Source organism: Medicago sativa, chromosome 6, assembly GCF_051527215.1.
Source record: "Medicago sativa cultivar Bolivia chromosome 6, Bolivia_mono, whole genome shotgun sequence".
In the NCBI taxonomy this organism is placed as follows: Eukaryota; Viridiplantae; Streptophyta; class Magnoliopsida; order Fabales; family Fabaceae; genus Medicago; species Medicago sativa.
This window is the reverse complement of record NC_140754.1, coordinates 91,769,385-91,781,890: the sequence shown is the minus strand read 5'-3', so window position 1 is coordinate 91,781,890 and position 12,506 is coordinate 91,769,385. Positions and strand designations below refer to the sequence as shown.

General features: G+C 33.9%; 2 pseudogenes; one reads left to right on the top strand and one right to left on the bottom strand.

Moving 5' to 3' along the window:
- Positions 1-1,829: 1,829 nt before the first annotated feature.
- On the bottom strand, positions 1,830-3,927 carry LOC146918212 (uncharacterized; annotated as a pseudogene).
- Positions 3,928-7,879: 3,952 nt separating this feature from the next.
- Positions 7,880-9,200, top strand: LOC146918211 (protein MAINTENANCE OF MERISTEMS-like; annotated as a pseudogene).
- Positions 9,201-12,506: the final 3,306 nt, after the last annotated feature.

Genomic DNA, 12,506 nt, shown 5'->3' with positions numbered 1-12,506 from the left:
TAACATTTTGTGCAGCTTCTCCATCATTTCCAGCTACAACATGTCCAGGATTAACATTTCCAGCATTTTCAGCAACACCTCCACCATTTTCAGCAACATGATTTTCTGCATTTCCTGGTACATTTCCAACATTTTCTGCATTCTCTCCAACATTTTCTTCTTCTGGCTCAGTATCAATCCAGTCTTTTGGTCTCATAGCAACACCTTGCTTATTACATCCTCTTAAGTTATGACCAATCAATCCACACCTTCCACATTAAGTGTCATTGTAAGTTCTCTTCATTTGACTCCCACCAACAGGTTCCTCATTGCCATCTTTTCTCCTGTTCTTCTTTGGTCTTCCTGCAGCCCTTCTCACCTTTGGTGGCACAGGTTTTGTTGGATATTTGTATGTTGGCTTCACTTTTGCCTAAAACAAATATTCACTTCTGATGTGGAACACAATGTTCCAACATCCAGGCTTGGTCTGTACGTTCTGTGCCTTGTCTAGATTCACGCACGCGTTTGCTTGATTGAAGGAATCCACGCCAGCATGAGTTGGTCTAAACCATGTGCAGTTATGAGAAGATCAGAACATATGTAATTTCTTAAGGAAGTGTTAAAACGACTTAGGAAAGTATTTTTAAGGTGATGATAATGTGACTTTTAATGAGCCTACTTTCTAGGAGCGAGTTTCCTTATCCGACCATGTTGATTGAGCAATGAGTCACAGGTTTGATCTGAAGCCTGATTGAGTTGACGACGCGCCTTGCTTCAGTATATAAAGGAGGCTGCAAGACCTGAAGAATTATTCAAGACATTGTTTTACAAAATAGAGTTTGTTTAGGTTTTGAGTCTTTTAATTGTGAGCCTTTCGTGTATCATCTTGATGCATGTTTAGGACTGTACCTTGAGTTGTAAATTATGCACTACTCCAAAGCTTTTAAGCAAGGAGTTAGGTAGACTGTGAACTGCATCTAAGCTTTTAAGCAAGGTTGCATGTTGTTAATGTTTGAAGGTAACTTCATTTTAAATTGAGTCTGTAATTTAAGAATCACAGGGGTTTGTGATCAGTTGGAAGGGAGTGAGATGGGATCTCAGATCTAGGAGTTCCTAGGTTGAAATCTTGTTGGGGTAGGTCCAAGGTCATAAGTGCAAATGTGGTTTGCTGAGAGCTTTTGAATACGGACTGCACTAGTGGATTTCCTTCCTGGCTTGGTGCCCCCAGAGTAGGTGACGTTGCACCGAACTGGGTTAACAATTTCTCTGTGCCTCTTTTCTTTCCTGTCTGTTATTTTGTTTTATTATGTTTATGTTTGTTAGCTTAATGTTCTAAACATCGTATACAACATCTGTTTACTGTGTTTTGTGTTGGAACATTGCTTAGAACATCTTAAGTCTAACGTGCAAGAATTTCAATTGGCATCAGAGCAGGCTCCATGCCTGTTATTAGGTGAGATCCAGACGAGATCTATTCTGGCAATATGGAGAAATAAGGAGGTTTTGTTAACAGACCACCGTTACTGGACGGAACAAATTATGACTACTGGAAGTCACGTATGAGTGCTTATCTCAAGTCTATTGATAGCAAGACTTGGAAGGCTGTGATGAAAGGTTGGGAACATCCAGTTGTTCTTGACAAAGATGGCAACAAAACCACGGTTTTGAAGCTAGCAGATGAGTGGACCTTGCCTGAAGATGAACTGTCTCTTGCAAACTCTAAGGCCTTAAATGCCCTTTTCAATGGAGTGGACAAAAATATGTTCAGACTCATCAAAAAATGTGATGTTGCCAAAGATGCTTGGGACATCCTGAAGACAGCTCATGAAGGTACCTCCTAGGTAAAGAGCTCAAGGATTCAAATCCTGACGACCAAGTTTGAATGTCTGAGAATGCAAGAGGATGAGACTATACAAGACTACTACATGAATGTCCTTGACATTGCCAATTCGTTTGATTTTCTTTGAGAAAAACTGTCAGATGAAAAATTGGTAAGGAAAATACAATCAACAATACAGCCAATGTAAAATACAACATTCCAACATTTACAACATTTACAAAATTCTAAGTATATCAAATATAAACCAACAAAATAAGTCTAAAAATGAAAAATTTACTTGTTAACTGCCAAAATCTGCAAGTGCAAGTTTGCTTAAATAGATCAACATCCACCTTCTTGTAGCTATTTTCTATCTGATACCTTTGCATTGGAGTATCACCACTCCACAGTGGTGTCCAATTGTGACTAGAATTTTTCTCTTTCTCTAGCCTGCTTTGCTGCCAAGGACATAGTGGTCCAACTCTCCCATCAAGTTTCATCTTGTTTTGACTCATTTTTCTCATTAAATAACACCTAAATTCCTCAACAAAAGTGAGTATTGGTTTCCCTCTATAGTGCAAGATCTTTGCATTGAAAACCTCACAAGCATTGTTCACTATGTTATCTGCCTTGCAATTTTCACGAAAATATGCTTTAGTCCATGCTTCCTTTGGCCATTTATTAAGATACTCCCATGCCTTCTCATTAAGCATCTTTACCCTCTCCATAATGCGGTTGAATTGAGTGGGAGTTGTTGCCCTTGCACACTCCCATACCACTCCTCTTAATTCCTTATCCTTCCATTGTTTTGTGAAGTTCCTCCAGAGATGCATCACACAATATCTATGTGACACCCCTGGCATCACTTCCTGCATGACTGGAATCAAACCCGGCCAATGTTCAAAATTACAAAACAGTTCCTAAATTATATCACTGTATTATATCACTATCCATCAATGAATTATATCACTAAATTATATCCCTTAATTATATTACTTACTATCAAAACAGTCCCTAAATTATATTACTTACTATCAAAACAGTCCCTGAGATTACTCTAAACCTATAACATTTCCAGCTATTACTATACATCAGTATGCATGCAAAAAATGGACATAACTTGAATGATAAAAAGAGTAAGATGGTTATTCATACCTTTTGCATGTCTGAGATGAAGTTCCATCCATTTTGCTCATAATTTCCCAGATCATTATGTAGTAATTCCAAAAACCATTTCCAGTTATCTTTATTCTTCACATCCACAATGGCATAATCAATCACAGAAATCTGATTATTTACATCTTGTCCCACAGCAGACAAAAGTTGCCCTCCATAATACCCCTTAAGAAAGCATCCATCTAACTCAATCAATGGTCTACACCCTGCCTTAAACCCTAGTTTACATGCCTCCAGACAAACATAGAATCTTTTGAACTGAGGTGGGGACTCTGGCATTGGTGCAGTATTCATCATCACAGTTAATCTGGGGTTGCCTTAAAAATTAAGTTGTCATCCAGAGTCACCTTATAATCCTTCTTGAACAAATCAAATATTTGACCATGCTTTATTTTAGGATCAAACCTTAAGACTTTCTCAAGCATCTTAACCACCCATTTTCTATTAGCATGTTTATTCTTGAAATATGTAGGGCAATCATGTTTACTCACAAATGTTTTGATCTGAAAACATTTCCTCTTTTCATTCCTTGCACAATATATTACCTAATCACATGTATCATGCTTGCAAACAGCCCTTGCCCTTGTTTTATCATTCTTCACCCAGTCAATTCCCTTTCCCTTATGAATGGTATAATCCTTGACAACATCCTTAAACTTTTTGAGGGTAGTAAACTCCATTCCAAGTTTCAAACTTACCTCACCAAATTTAGCATTTTCATTAAATTGAGGATAAGCAATGTTCCTATTTCCTTCATTCTCATCATCAGTGCTTATTGGACTCCTTAGCTCTTCAAAAACATAATTGTCATTATCACTGAATATTTCATTAGGCTCTGACATTTGAATGTTGGCATGGCTAGCATTACCTTCGTAATAGAAAGAGTCTATGTGCCCAGTCACATAATCTGCCTCTTCAAAATCACTGTCATCACTAGAAGATTTAAACATCATTTAGGGATCATCATTAATTGTGACCCCAGTCCCTCTAAATTGTCTTACTGGCCTTTTCTTTTTTGGTGCTACAATTTGTTTTTCTTTCCCTTTTTGTGCTCCTTTTTTTGCCCTTGAATTTGAAGCCCCTTTTTTGGTGACATTTGCTTAAGTCTGAGTTTCTTGTTGTGTCACTGTTTCTTGAGGCTGAGTTTCTTGAGTAGCTTGAGTAGCACCAACAATATCTTCATCACCAACATTGTCCTCTTCATCACCAACATGGTTCTCTTCATCACTAACCCTGTTTTTCACATTAGCAACCAAGCTTTCTACAACACTTCTTTCTTCAGCAGTAAGTATGTCAACCTCCATAACATTGCATGGTTCAGCTTGAGTTTGCATACTTCTCAGAGATTCTTCCATTACTCTCACAAGCTCTTCCCTTTCTTCATTTGATGATGGTACAATTTCAACCTCACTTGTATCCACCACATGTTGTGCATAAATTTCCACTTCATTCCCATTAGCCCTTGCAACTTTCACCATATCCAAAAAATGCTTATCTGTTGTCAATGGATTCAAGCATATATTAAGATCATCTTCAACACCTTTGAACTGCTTGAAGTACCACATCTTAGATACTTTGAAGTAGCCTCTGCAACACTTCACCACCTTCTCAATGTCCCACAAAGAAAGCACATCAACCGCCATTTTTTTCCCACACACAAATTTCACCACGAACATAATTTAGCCTCCTATACTCATCTCGCTCTAAACAACCACCATGATGTAGGATTAACGTGATATTGTCTTCCATCCTACATATTTTGCAATGCATCAGTCATATTCACAATCAAAAGAACATAAAAATGCAAATCATCAATACAAAATAACCCTTTTTATAAATTATTTTAATCAACCACTAATCTTGTTCATAACTACTCTAATGTTCATAATTTTTAGTAACCAAACATTAAAACATGCAATTTTTATGTTTTATGTCTTCAACACAAAACCCTAATATCAGTAATCTAAAACACGCAGTCAAAGTAAACAAAAACGAACATCAAAGCAAAGCATCTAATGAACTTTAAAATTGAAAATGAATGCCTAAAAGCTCAAAACGAAAATCACAAAAACGGACACAAAAGGGCGAAAACGAACGAGAACAAACATGACTGAATGGAAAACGAACAGGAACGGTGTTACCTTATGAAATGACGAAATCTTCTATCAAAATTGATTCTTTTGCAACGTTCCTTGCTGGAGATGATGCTGATGAAGATGATGAAGGGTTAGGCGGGAAGGAGAACGGTCAGGGATGTTTTTGATGTTCTGGCTGAAATTTGATCATGAAAAGGTATAGGTATTACAAGGGTAAATTTGGAAAAGCAGGAAAAATTGAATTCAAAAGTACAATTGAAATTTTGTGCGTTTCAATCAAATTGGTCCTTGTACACGTGGCTTCCTTGTAGACATGTGTACAAGACAACAAGCCATGCAGGAAGACAACTCAGCACCACTAACGAAGCAGTTGGACGAAAGGACTAATTTGATTGACGTTTGTTAAATTTAGGGACAAAGCGTGCATTTCGAATAATTGGGGGACGTTTTTGGCCGATTCGTGCAAATTCAGAGACGAATTTGGGTATTCACTCATTTTAATTTACAGTCCTTTTGATAGTACGTACAGACTAGTGCCATAATTGTAAGGGTCATAAGGTAAAATATTTAGTGATCACTAAAATTTCAAAGTAAATTGAATATTTACCTACAAGATGCGGCACTGATACGTCGATACGAGAAAATAAAAAAAAATTAAGAAAGGATACGGCCGAGATACTTTTAATAAAAAAATACTTTTAATTAAAAAGAAATAATTTTAAAAATTTTCTAATTCTTAGTTGTGGACAAGTTCTCCTAAAGTTCGTTACCAATAAAGTCCGGATACCTGATAGCGTGATACGTCATTGATACGTCGATACGGGAAAATTTAAAATTTAAGAAACGATACAGCCGGGATACTTTTAATAAAAAAATAAATTTAAACTAAATATTAAAACTCAAAATACAAACTATGGACTAAAACTCAAAAACAAAAAAATATGCGCAAAACCTGGACCAAACAGACATAGAACAAAGATATACCCCTTCGGGTTTCCCATATATCCCAGCGGGTATATACACTACTCCGGGTATATACTCAATAATTGGGATTAATACATTTTTTATCGTAGGTATTTACTGACTTAATTTTAAAAAAAAAATTAACATTTTTCTAACTCATAGTTGTGGACAAGTTCTCCTAAAGTTCGTTACCAATGAAGCCCGAATACCTGATAGGCTGATACGGCATTGATACGTCGATACGGGAAAATAAAATAATTTCAGAAACGATACGGCCGGGATACTTTTAATTAAAAAGAAATAAGTTTAACATTTTTCTAATTCTTAGTTGTGGACAAATTCTCCTAAAGTTTTTTTTTTTTTAGAGAAGTTCTCCTAAAGTTCGTTACCAATGAAGTCCGGATACCTAATAGGCTGATACTGTATTGATACGTCGATATGGGAAAATTTTAAAATTTAAGACACGATACAGCCGGGATAAATTTAATTAAAAAAATAAATTTAAACTAAATATTAAAACTCAAAATACAAACTATGGACTAAAACTCAAAAGCAAAAAAATATGCGCAAAACCTAGAGCAAACAGACATAGAACAAAGATATACCCCTTCAGGTTTACTATATATCCCAGCGTGTATATATACACCCCTCCGGGTATATACTCTATAATTGGGATTAACACATTTTTTATCGTAGGTATTTACTGACTTAATTTTAACATTTTTCTAACTCATAGTTGTGGACAAGTTCTCCTAAAGTTCGTTACCAATGAAGCCAGGATACCTGAAAGGCTGATACGGCATTGATACGTCGATATGGGAAAATTTTAAAATTTAAGAAACGATACAGCCGCGATACTTTTAATAAAAATAAATAAATTTAAATTACATATTAAAACTCAAAATACAAACTATGAAAAAGTATCCCAGCGGGTTTACTACATTTTTCTGACTCATAGTTGTGGACAAGTTCTTCTAAAGTTCGTTACCAATGAAGTCGGGATACTTGATAGGCTGATGCGGCACTGATACGTCGATACGGGAAAATAAAAAAATTTAAGAAACGATACGGCCGAGGATACTCATAATAATAATATAAACTATCACGCTAGGAGGTTATGTGTAAATTCAAGTTTAGTCTATATACCCATTGGGGTATATATTATATATTTTCTTCAAGTATTTTACATAAAAAAATTTGTTAACGTATCTTAACATCCTAAATTTAAAAAAATTCGTGAGATTAAACTGAATGAAAGTTTTTGTGAGTATTTTTGTTCAAAAAGTAGTAGCTCAATCACCTAAAACACGTTCACTCGAAGTTCTTCTTTCTTCTTCGCAAACTTCATAGGTCTTCTCAAACTGACGACATTTTCCGATTCTCTTCGTTCTTATTCTAATTCCTCCCTCTTCTCCGAGGACTTCTCATTGATTCTTCCAGGTACCCTCTAATTATTTTTTTCTTTGTCTTAGTTTACTCTTATTGAATCAATGCTTTTGTATAACCCTAATTTATATGTTTTGCCCTTTTTAGTTTTCGATGCAATAGGAAAATAAGAATAACTTGAATATTGCAGGGAGAAAATACAGGATTTTTGGAATATCCCATTTTTTGTGTTTGAAACTTCTACTATAATATTGCATGTTGTGGTTTTTGATTCATGATTTGTATAAATCTGGGAATAACCCCTTTTTGTTTTGCTAGATTTTGTAGAACTATCTTAGGCACTTGTAAGAATGAGTAGAAGTGATTATGTGTGATACATTTGCTTGAGTTGAAACATGAGAAATAACATATTTCATGATTTTCCTTGCTTTTTCATGATTTCAGATCAATTTATAAAGCAATGTCGACCAGAGGTTGTAACAAACTACCAACCATCTTTGAGTTGAACAAATTTTTTCAAGACATCATAGAGGATGTCAAGGATAATTTTTTTTGTCTTTTTGACATAATTCCAGTTGTAAAATCAAACATACTAGTTGAATTAGTGAAGCTACTGTTAAGTTACTTTGATCACATGAAAAACCTTTTCGAAATCAACTGCCATAAGTTTGTTGTTACGTTAGAAGACATTTTATATATCACTGGTTTGCCCATTCGGGGCATACCAATTATGAACGCTCCCAAAGAAAAGGGGGCGTTCAAACGTGTCTTCGGCATCGACGAAAAAAAAATCCTGGCATTAAGGGGCTGAAGGACCTGGCTGGAGACACAAATCTTGACCCTGATACTAGGTTGAAGGCAGCTCTAATGGTGTTAATTGCTTGCTTTGTGATCCCTACTGGTGACGAGAGCACTATAAAGTGAGACTATGTGCAATTTGTTGAAAAACTAGAGGACGTTGATAACTATGCATGGGGTGCGACTCTTCTTGCATACCTGTACGAAGGTATTCACAAATAAAAGGAGGTTGGTAACAAAAAAAGTGTAATCAATGGCAACCTTTGGGTTATATTTGTAAGTTGACTAGTTCTTTTTTCTTTAATAATTAAATTGTAGAAAACGTTGAACCAGTTTTGCCATACGCAACTGTAGTTTAAGTTTAATGAAATTTTACTTTTTGCAAGAGTTTTTTCTTATCTGCATTCCAAGATTACGAACAGCCATTAAAATCAATTTCAACTTGAAGGAGCAACAACCTTTGTTGCTTCAAGTTGTGGAGGCGGCGGTAAGCAATATTTCACACAACCACACACCCAAGTACCAAAACAAAGTACAAGAATTATTAGACACTCTTGGTGACAATGATGATAATGTAAGTCAATTTCATTGTTTTCTTTACCAATAGAATTTCAAAGCTAGTTACTGTACATAGTTTAATTTTTATTCGTTCACATCAGATGATAGAATGGAAGCCGTACCAATTTGATATTCATCGTCCTATTTTAGCGGTTCAAAAAATGTACACGCTGCTTTTGGCCCCAATTTGTTGTATGAGTGCTTTACATTACCATACACGTCATTTTGACCACAAACAATTTGAAGAACTTGAGGCGGTAGATTTGAATCAGATAATGTGGACACGACCCAGTCGCGAAAAAAGGAAACAAAATAAGGGCCCGACTGGCCAAAAGTTTTTATCTGATTCTGAGCTTCAGCAGTGGAATGATGGGATGCTGGTAGCCAACTATGCCTTGATTATATGTAATATAATAGATAATTAATAGTACTAGTTGTAACACTTTTCATTGGTTTTATTTATTTTATTTTTAAAGTGAGTTAAAGATATCTTATTAAAGTAATAACTATAATTTAAATAAAAGAAAGAGTGACATAACAAATTATTAATTTCATTAAAAATTTAATTTGTTTGATAAAAAGTTGCATACGTTACAAATTTTCTCTAGCATAAAATGTTTTAACAACTTTTTAGTATAATATTTTATCAACTATAATTTTTAAATACCATAATAAAAGTTATATATATATATATATATATATATATATATATATGTGTGTGTGTGTGTGTGTGTGTATATGTGTATATATATATATATGTGTGTGTGTGTGTGTGTGTATATATATATATGCAAGCGTGCGTGCGCACGTGTGTAGACCATTACCGTTTAAATATTCTTATGAAAATATTTTTATTCAAGAGCGAAACAAGTAATAATTATCATTTTTAAAAAACAATTATACTTAAACATAAGCAATTACGTAATTTCTTAACGTGTATATACTCCCTCAAAAAAATAAATTGGGTATATAAAAAGTAAATTTTTTAAAATTGAAAAATAAATTAAATTCTTTTTTTTTTGAAAGAAATAAATTAAATTCTTGGTGACTGACTTATAATACATTTTATTAGAAAAAGCTTTACATGTACAATGAAACAAAAGTGAATCGTCATTTTAGTAGGTATAGGTGGAATATATGATGGTTGAACATAACTAATATATAGAACCTCTTTAAAGTTCAAAGGCTTCTCATCTTTCTTGAATGGAATTTGTATTGACTAGAATTCCTTTTGATTTATTCCTTTTAGTAGGTATTTATATAGGTGGAATATATGATGATTGGACATCACTAATATATATATAGAACCTCTTTAAAGTTCAAAGGCTTCTCATCTTTCTTGAATGGAATTTGTATTTACTAGAATTCCTTTTGATTTATTCCATTTAATAGGTACATATATATATATATATATATATGATGGTTGGACATCACTAATAGAATTTCAGTAGTCTTTTCCTTGGTTGAATAATATACTATTATAATTAATTAATCCACATAATTGATAGTAGTTTAACACTTCCACACAATTGGTCAGAATAACGCTGCATTGAATTTTAGACTATTTTATTAATCCACCCATTCAAAGATAAACTAAGGAAAATGAAATTTCAGAGGCAGTAACTACTACTAGCAATCATAAAACTAAAATTAAAATATAAAAAATAATTAAGATGCTCCACATGTGAATTGGTACTGCAAATGGGTGGAGAGAATAAAGAGGATGTCTAAATCATTGGTACTGCAAATGATGTAAAGTGAATCTCTATTAGAAGAAAGCGAGCTAGGTCTCACCATATAGTATATAACGCAGTTAAAGATTTTATTTTATTTTATTTTATTTTTAAAGACAATTAAAGACATCTTAGTAAAGTAATAACTATAATTTAGATAAAAGAAAGAGTGACTTAACAAATTATTAATTTCATTAAAAAATTAATTTGTTTGATAAAAAGGTGCATACCTTTATAATTTTTAAATACCATATTAAAAATGATATATATATATATATATATATATATATATATATATATATATATATATATATATATATATATATATCTGTGTGTGTGTGCGCGCGCGCGTGCGTGCGTGCGCACATGCGTAACCATTTGAGTGACATGACATCATATATATGTAAAACATATATAGATTCTGTTTTAAATGCTTACTATACAAATTGCATACCTTACAAATATTCTCTAGCATAAAATCTTTTAACTTTTTAGTATAATATTTTATCAATTATAATTTTTAAATACCATATTAAAAATGATATATATATATTTGTGTGTGTGTGTGAGCGCGCGCGCGTGCGTGCGTGCGCACATGTGTAACCATTTGAGTGACATGACATCATATATATGTAAAGCATATATAGATTCTGTTTTAAATGCTTACTATAGTAATTTTAGTGGGTAGTAGTATGACATATATGTCATTATCTATATTATAGATTCTGTTTTAAATTCTTACTATGTAATATCCCACTTACCAGTTTTATGATGTTTTATCTGGTAACTCAGGTTATGTGCGTTTTAGATGAAGGATATTTTAGTAACTTGCCCACAATGGGTATTTATATGTTTTAGGTCCTAAAATCTTTCATTTACACATGCTATTTCTCTCTCTAGGTTAAATTTTTGGAATTTTGCTCTCCCTTCTCTCTAGAAATCGCCACTCACTCCCTCCCTTTCTTCACCAATCCTTTCAAACTTCTTCCCTTCATGATTCATGCTATTTGATGGCTCTATTTTTCTCCTAGAAGAGATTTATAGCAAGGCATAAGCTTAGTTTCCATTCCTTTTTCTTCAAGACAATATTAGAAGCTAAGGTTTGGTTTGCAAGTTGGAACTCAAGGCTTGAAGTTGTGCTAGAGTTCCTTAGTTAGTTTCCATCCTTGAGATTATGTGAATTGTTATGTGAGAAAACATGAAATTCTAGGTTTTACTAACTATGAGATTAATGCCCTTTTTATGCTATGCTTGCTAAATCATGTTAAGAAACTAATATACCCCTATATCTCACCGGTATTTAATCAAAACTCTCTAGAAGACAATAAATTTTCTGCACATATTCCAAAAAAATTTCTCTGTTTGTATTTTGCTATTAGCTTTTTCTGCCGGATTGTCTTAATCCTTATTTTGAACTTCAGACCCCTCAACTTCTTTGTCATCAACAACATTAGCAACAACATCCTCATCACCCTTCTTCTCTTCTTTATTTGAAGCTGATGACTTCACTGAAGCACCAGTTCCCCAATCAAATTTATTTATATTTGGGCCACCCTTGGTTTTCAGATACTCTACCAGATCCCTCCTGGTAGAGATCTCCTCTCCAGTTGGTGAAGTGAATACAATCAAATTTCTCTTCGGTGTTGTTCCTGACTTCTTGGGAAAGAACTGCAAAGGAAATATAATTTATTAGTAATGGTGTTACTTGAACAACAGTTGCAGGAAATAAACAAGACATACAACACAATTAATTAATAAAAAACTGTACAACAGTAACTAAAATAAAAACAGACAACACACACATCAGCAGTCATAAGCATGATATTTGTAAGAGATGTTTTCTGGCTCATGAGATGTGTCTTCAGAAGTTCAAGAAGGCTGCAAGCAATGATTATGTGTCGATTAATCCCACTTCTGCACCTCCTATTAGTGACATGTCTGCATCTCAAACTATGCCTCCTCCTTCTGAACCTAATCCTTCAGGGTCTGGTTATTTTA